We start from the raw sequence: 7,133 nt of genomic DNA on the forward strand, positions 1-7,133 counted from the left end.
CATGTAATATAGTATAGTGTATGCCTTGAATGTACAAGGTGCCCAGCTGTTCACCATAATTGCATGTCAAGCGGAGGTAGTGGGAGAAACCAGATATTTTCATGTGTGTGCATGCATGCAAATATGTGTATTTGTGTCCGTGTGTGTGCATGTATGTGTGTGTGTGTGTGTGTGTGTGTGTGTGTGTGTGTGTGTGTGTGTGTGTGTGTGTGTGTGTGTGTGTTTGCATATCTATATGTCTTGTGTGTGAACAATGTATGAGCTAGAGTTTGCAGTATTTATACATATCTGTGAATTTTTGTGCCTGTGTGTTTGTGTGTGCCTGTGTGGATGTACATTTCTGTGTACATGTATACACACACACACACACACACACATACACACACACAGAGATATATATATATATACATATATATGTATATATATATATATATATATATATATATATATATATATATGTGTGTGTGTGTGTATATATATATATATATATATATATATGTAAAACCTAGCCACTGAGGATGCACAAGCCAGTGCATTTCTTTGTGCCGGTCCCAAGCCCAGATAAATTGGGAAGGTTGCATCAAGAAGGGCATCCGGCATAAAACTTTGCCAAAACATTCATGCGTACAGCAGTAAATCAGTAAATATTTATATACCGGACCGATCGAGGCCTCGGTTAACAACGACCACCACCAGTACTGTTAGCCAACAGGGTGCTGGCAGAAATTGGGCTACTGTTGGCTGAAGGAGGAGAAGAGGGGGAAGGTATGGCTGAAGGGTGGAAGAGAGGGGAAAGGCTAAGACTGTGGCAGTGAGGGTCGGAACTTTGAATGTTGGCAGTATGATTGGTATAGGGAGAGAGCTAGCTGATATGATGGACAAAAGTAAGGTTGGTATATTGTGTGTGCAAGAGACCAGATGGAAGGGGAGTAAGGCTAGGTGTATCAGAGGTGTGTTCAAATTGTTTTATCATAGTGTAGATGGGAGGAGAAATGGCATGGGAGTTTTCCTGAAGGAACAGTATACTAAGAGAGTTTTGGAGGTGAAAAGAGTGTCAGATAGAGTGATGTTTATGAAGCTAGAAACTGATGGCCTAATGATGAATGTTGTTAGTGCATATGCGCCACAAGTTGGGTGTGCAATGGATGAGAAAGAAAAATTTTGGAGTGAGTTGGATGAAGTGGTGATGACTGTACTCAAGGGTGAGAGAGTGGTATTTGGAGCAGATTTCAGTGGGCATGTTGGTGAAGGGAAAAGAGGGGATGTGGAAGTGATGGGTAGGTATGGTGTTAAGCAACGGAATGCAAAAGGTCAGATGGTAGTGGATTTTGCAAAAAAGGATGGACATGGCTGTGGTGAATACGTCTTTTAACAAGAGGGAGGAGCATAGTTTGACATTCAACAGTGGAGGAAGATGCACACAGGTGGATTATATCTTACGTAGGAGGGCCAGTTTGAAGGAAATTGGAGACTGTAAAGTGGTGTCCAGGGAAAGTGTAGTTAGGCAGCATAGGATGGTGGTTTGTAGGATGACATTGGTGATCAAGAAGAGTAGGAGGAGTGTAAAGGCAGCAACAAGGATCAAATGGTGGAAATTGAAAAAGGGTAATTGTGAGGTGGAGTTCAGGGCAGAGTTAAGACAGGCACTGGGTGGCAGTGAAGAGTTACCAAATAGCTGGGTAACTACAGCAGAGCTAGTAAGGGAGACGGCTAGAAAGGTGCTTGCTATGACATCTGGACAGAGGAAGGATGACAAGGAGACATGGTGGTGGAATGAAGAAGTACAGGAGAGTATACAGAGAAAGAGGTTGGCAAAGAAGAAGTCGGATTGTCAGAGAGATGAAGAAAGTAGACAAGAGATTAAGGAGATGAGGTGCATGGCAAAGAGAGAGGTGGCAACGGCTAAGGATAAGGTGTATGAAGAGTTGTATGAAAGGTTGGACACTAAGGAAGGAGAAAAGGACCTGTACCAATTGGCTAGACAGAGGAACCGAGCTAGGAAAGATGTGCAGCAGGTAAAGGTGATAAAGGATAATGAGGGAAACATACTCACAAGCGAGGAGAGTGTGTTGAGCAGATGGAAAGAGTACTTTGAGGAGTTGATGAATGAAGAGAATGAGAGGGATAGAAGGTTGGATGATGTGCAGATAGTGAATCATGAAGTGCAATGGATTAGCAAGGCAAAAGTAAAGATAGCTATGAAGAGAATGAAGAATGGAAAGGCTGTTGGCACAGATGACATACCTGTGGAAGCATGGAGGTGTTTAGCTGAAATGTCAGTGAAGTTTCTAACCAGATTGTTTAATGAAATCTTGGAAAGTGAGAGGATGCCTGAGGAATGGAGAAAAAGTGTTTTGGCACCAATTTTTAAGAATAAGGGTGATGTGCAGAGCTGTAGTAAATACAAAGGGATTAAATCATGAAATTATGGGAAAGAGTAGTGGAAGCTAGGTTAAGAAGAGATGTGATGGTTAGTGATCAACAGTATGGTTTCATGCCGGGAAAGAGCACTACAGATGTGAAGTTTGCTCTGAGAGTGTTGATGGAGAAGTACAGAGAAGGTCAGAAGGAGTTGCATTGAGTTTTTGTAGACTTAGAGAAAGCATATGACAGGGGGCCTAGAGAGGAGTTGTGGTATTGTATGAGAAAGTTGGGAGTATCTGAGAAGTATGTAAGAGTGGTACAGGATATGTATGAGGGTAGTGTGACAGCAGTGAGGTCTGCGGTGGGAGTGATGGATGCGTTTAAGGTGGAGGTGGTATTACATCAAGGATCAGCTCTGAGCCCTTTCTTATTTGCAATGGTGATGGACAGGTTGACAGATGAGATCAGACAGGAGTCCCCGTGGACTATGATGTTTGCAGATGACCTTGTGATCTGTAGTGAGAATAGGGAACAGGTGGAGGAGACCCTGGATAGATGGAGATATGCTCTAGAGAGAAGAGGAATGAAGGTCAGCAGGACTAAGACAGAATATATGTGTGTGAATGAGAGGGAGGATAGAGAAATGGTGAGGGTGAAAGGAGTAGAGGTGGCGAAGGTGGATGAGTTTAAATACTTGGGATCAATAGTTCAGAGTAATGGTGAGTGTCGAAGAGAGGTGAAGAAGAGAATGCAGGCAGGATGGATTGGGGGGAGAAGAGTGTCAGGAGTGATTTGTGACAGACGAGTACCAGTAAGAGTTAAAGGGAAGGTCTACAAGAGGATAGTGAGACCAGCTATGTTATATGGGCTGGAGACAGTGGCTTTGACAAAAAGGCAGGAGTTAGAGCTGGATGTGGCAGAGTTAAAGATGTTAAGATTTGCACTGGTTGTGACAAGGGTGGACAGGATTGAGAATAAGTATATTAGAGGGACAGCCCAGGTTGGAAGGTTTGGAGACAAAGCCAGAGAGGCAAGATTATGTTTGTTGGACATGTGCTGAGGAGAGATGCTGAGTATATTGGGAAAAAGATGCTAAGATGAAGCTACCAGGTAACAGGAAAACAGGAAGGCCTAAGATAAGGTTTATGGATGTGGTGAGAGAGGACATGCAGGTGGTTGGTGTGACAGAGCAAGATGCAGAGAACAGGAAGAAATGGAAACAGATGATCCACTGTGGCGAACCCTAATGGGAACAGCCGAAAGAAGATGATGATGGTATATATATATATATATATATATATATATATATAGACATAGATATAGATATAGATGATGTAGGTATATATATATATATATATATATATATATATATATATATATATATATATATATATATATATATATATATATATATATATATATATATATATATATATATATATATATATATATATTGCTTTTTACATGCACTGTATTTGTGAGAATGGTAGGTGATGTATACATAGTTCATTTTCTCTGTGACATTGATGGATGTGCAATAATTATGCTACCATGGCAATGCCAAAGTTTTGGTATGTTTCGTACAGATGTAAATTTGTCCTGTAACTGCATAACTTCATCACAGTGTCATTACAGATGATAGCCTTAGTGCATACTAATGCTGTTTGTGAATTGGATTAGCAATGTTACCCATTCTGAGTCATACCTTTGCTTGCATACTGGACACCGGCTGAACATATTTAGTAACGTATTTGTACTATGCAAGGATTAGATATTTTCTTCAATAGGCAAGAAGGTTAATAGATGAAATTTGAATGTCCTCAGACAAAAAGCACTCTCCGTCTGTAGTTGTGACTATGATAATTGTACTGCTACAGATATAAGAAGTATCAGTTCATTTCAGCTGCCCTAATAGCAAGGCATTGATGTAGAGTTACAGACATTTATGGACGGTTGCCCAAAGATGGGTGATAGCAGTTTCAAAGGTTGAGAGTCAAGCATCCTATCTTAAAAAAAAAGTGAAATTTCATATGTAATGTTAAGTTGACAAACTCCTCCTGAAGATAAGGTTCTCTTTGGAGGTAACATTAAAAAGAAGTGGTCCTCATGCAGATTTCTGAAATCCTTGAAGAAATTTCACACATAAAAGAGATCCATTTGAAGGAAAAAGTTCAAAGTAGGAAAGTTGGATAGAAAGAAATTCACCAATAATCCCATATCTGCTTTTCAAATATAATAATGTTTAATAGCAAGTGAGAAAATCTAAATGAGAATTTATTTGAACCCCTAAAGATGTAAGAGATGAATACCATAAGAAATGAATGAAAATGAATAATAAAAAGGTTATGACTCTTTGCAATGCATTTGATATATTCAATGAAAATTGTCAACAGGTTCAGGAAAAGGCAGAAAATTAAATGTAGAAACTAAAGGACATGAGCAAAAAAATCTGAATGATGATTAATGTTGATAAATGAAGAGGAAATCATTGGCTCTAGATCTGAATGTTACCTTCACAGCAGTTTAGTAGAAAACAGATTTGTTTAGAAATAATATGAAAAAAAGTTATTGTGATTTAGAGGTGATAGAATGGATGCCGGGTGCTTTTTCCAGATAACTATGGAGGAAATCCATACTGTGGCACTAACACATAGATGATGTGTCTATTAAAGGAAAACTCTGCCCTCTCCTACAGTTTAACTCAACACTTAGGATTCTTTTCTCCCTGTACTGTCTCCAGTGTTCTGCAGGGGTTCCGGCGTGTAGATCGTGAGACGATTGCCCGCGAGCTACAACGCTGAAACAAGAAGGCCGTGTCACCGCTAGATCGTAGAGTGGTGCGGCCAAAATACAGATCCACCGTCGGAACCCACGTCGGTAGAAAAACACACATATAGCGACAACCCCTAAAGCAGCTATGCTGCAAAACCAAACAAGTCACAAGCGCGCAATTCAAACAAACGGCAATTGATTAATAAATAGTACAGCATACAAGCACAAATACCCCACACATACACAGTACACAAGTAAATACACAACAGTATAAACAGTAACAACTTACCAGTAGATCAGCTGAACTCCAGACAAACCCGAACAGTAAACAGTCACAGTAGGGCAAAAATATAATCCACACTAGCAGCAGCTGCAGCAGTGTCTTTGTACATGCGCATTAACATCTAGTATGTCCCTGTCTATACGAAGCACGTTTACAGATCAGATATAGTAACCCTTGTACTGCAACTGGAATAGCACACATATGATATGGAGTGCAACAGAAGGAGAAGTTTCAGACTTCATACCCCTTAGAAAGCACATGCTACTGTAGGAGCATGTAGAGTAACAACTAACAAACTATGCACAGCACTTTGCACAGAATGTGCCAGTGGTTAACAGTATTGGGAATATGTCCATTCCAAGTCCCAGACATATTGATGTACAACCATAAGTGCAACACACAGCATCTGTTCAGGTACGGCCCCCCTAGTACAATGGCAGGTGAGAACTGTGAACCAAGAAACACTTCAAGACAGGAGTGTCAACCCCCACACCTAGTCTACAGCAGCATGTGTGTTTAGTAGGTTCTGGAAAACCCATCCAGTGTCTCCTGGGGCTGGTGTACAAAGGTATGTAGGCCCATGCAGGCAGAGAAGGGTGCAACACTGAGCAACTTCCCTATGTAACCTCTGTCACTGAAACTGAGACAGGGCCCCACACCCTGATTGGCTAGCAGGTACAACTGGGAGTTAAAAGGGACATGTACACCACATGTAGAAACTGTGTTTAAATCAGGACAGGTAGATGCTTACCACAGTATATACATTTGTTAGCACCATGGCTGTCTAAACTGCATATAATGACTCCATAGCATGACAGGCAGTTAGACCAAGGTGTAGTACTGACACCTGCACAGTGAGCTGTTGCAGGCAGCACTACAACACAGGGTCCAACACAGGGCAGTGTAAAGCAAGTATTGTCGCATCTTATAGTGAATTGTAGCAGTGACGTCTGTACATCCAGTTACCAACTATACATGCTGTGATGGATAATGAGAGGCCATCTACAAGTGGTGTTACCATGATGGAAGCTATGTACCGGTATAGCCCTGGTCAGCTTGGCAACAAATACAGCACAGTGCCCAGCCAACGGGGCAAACCAATGCTGGTAGTGGAGGGATACCTCTACCATTTGGAGTGTGAACTGCCACCTAAATGGTACTGGGCATGTATTGAGTGGAGACTACAGGCCTGTAGAGGTCGTGCCATCACTGTACAGCAGGAAGAAGGCAAGGAACTGCTGAAATCACTGCCTCACCAGCACGGGCCAGATGCAACAATAGCCCAGGTTGCTACACTGCTAGCAGAACTGTGGCAGAGGGCAGTAACTGGTAATGAGTTGCCAAGTTTGGTGATGCAAAGTGTCCTAGGCACAGCAGATGAGAATGTACTTCAGGAGATGCCTTGCCATGCCACATTGTGTCGTAGCATAACCAGGGTACGTCAGAGGGCACGGGCATCCATGACCACACCTCCAGTAACCCTCGCAGATATTGGTGTCAGCCACTATCCACTCCATAGCGGCAGCTTTATCCTCCGTAGAAGATCTGATATGGATGGGACTGATTCCTTGGTTCTACTTACAACAACACAGAACCTAATTGATCTGTGTAGAGCTGACATAATTCTTGAAGATGGCACCTTCCCTACACGGGCTGATATATGTCGTCAGCTGTATACATTACATGGCTGTATTGGGACTCACACCTCAACAAG

Source organism: Protopterus annectens, chromosome 7.part0 (assembly GCF_019279795.1).
Source record: "Protopterus annectens isolate FY-2018-M chromosome 7.part0, PAN1.0, whole genome shotgun sequence".
NCBI classification, from domain to species: domain Eukaryota; kingdom Metazoa; phylum Chordata; order Ceratodontiformes; family Protopteridae; genus Protopterus; species Protopterus annectens.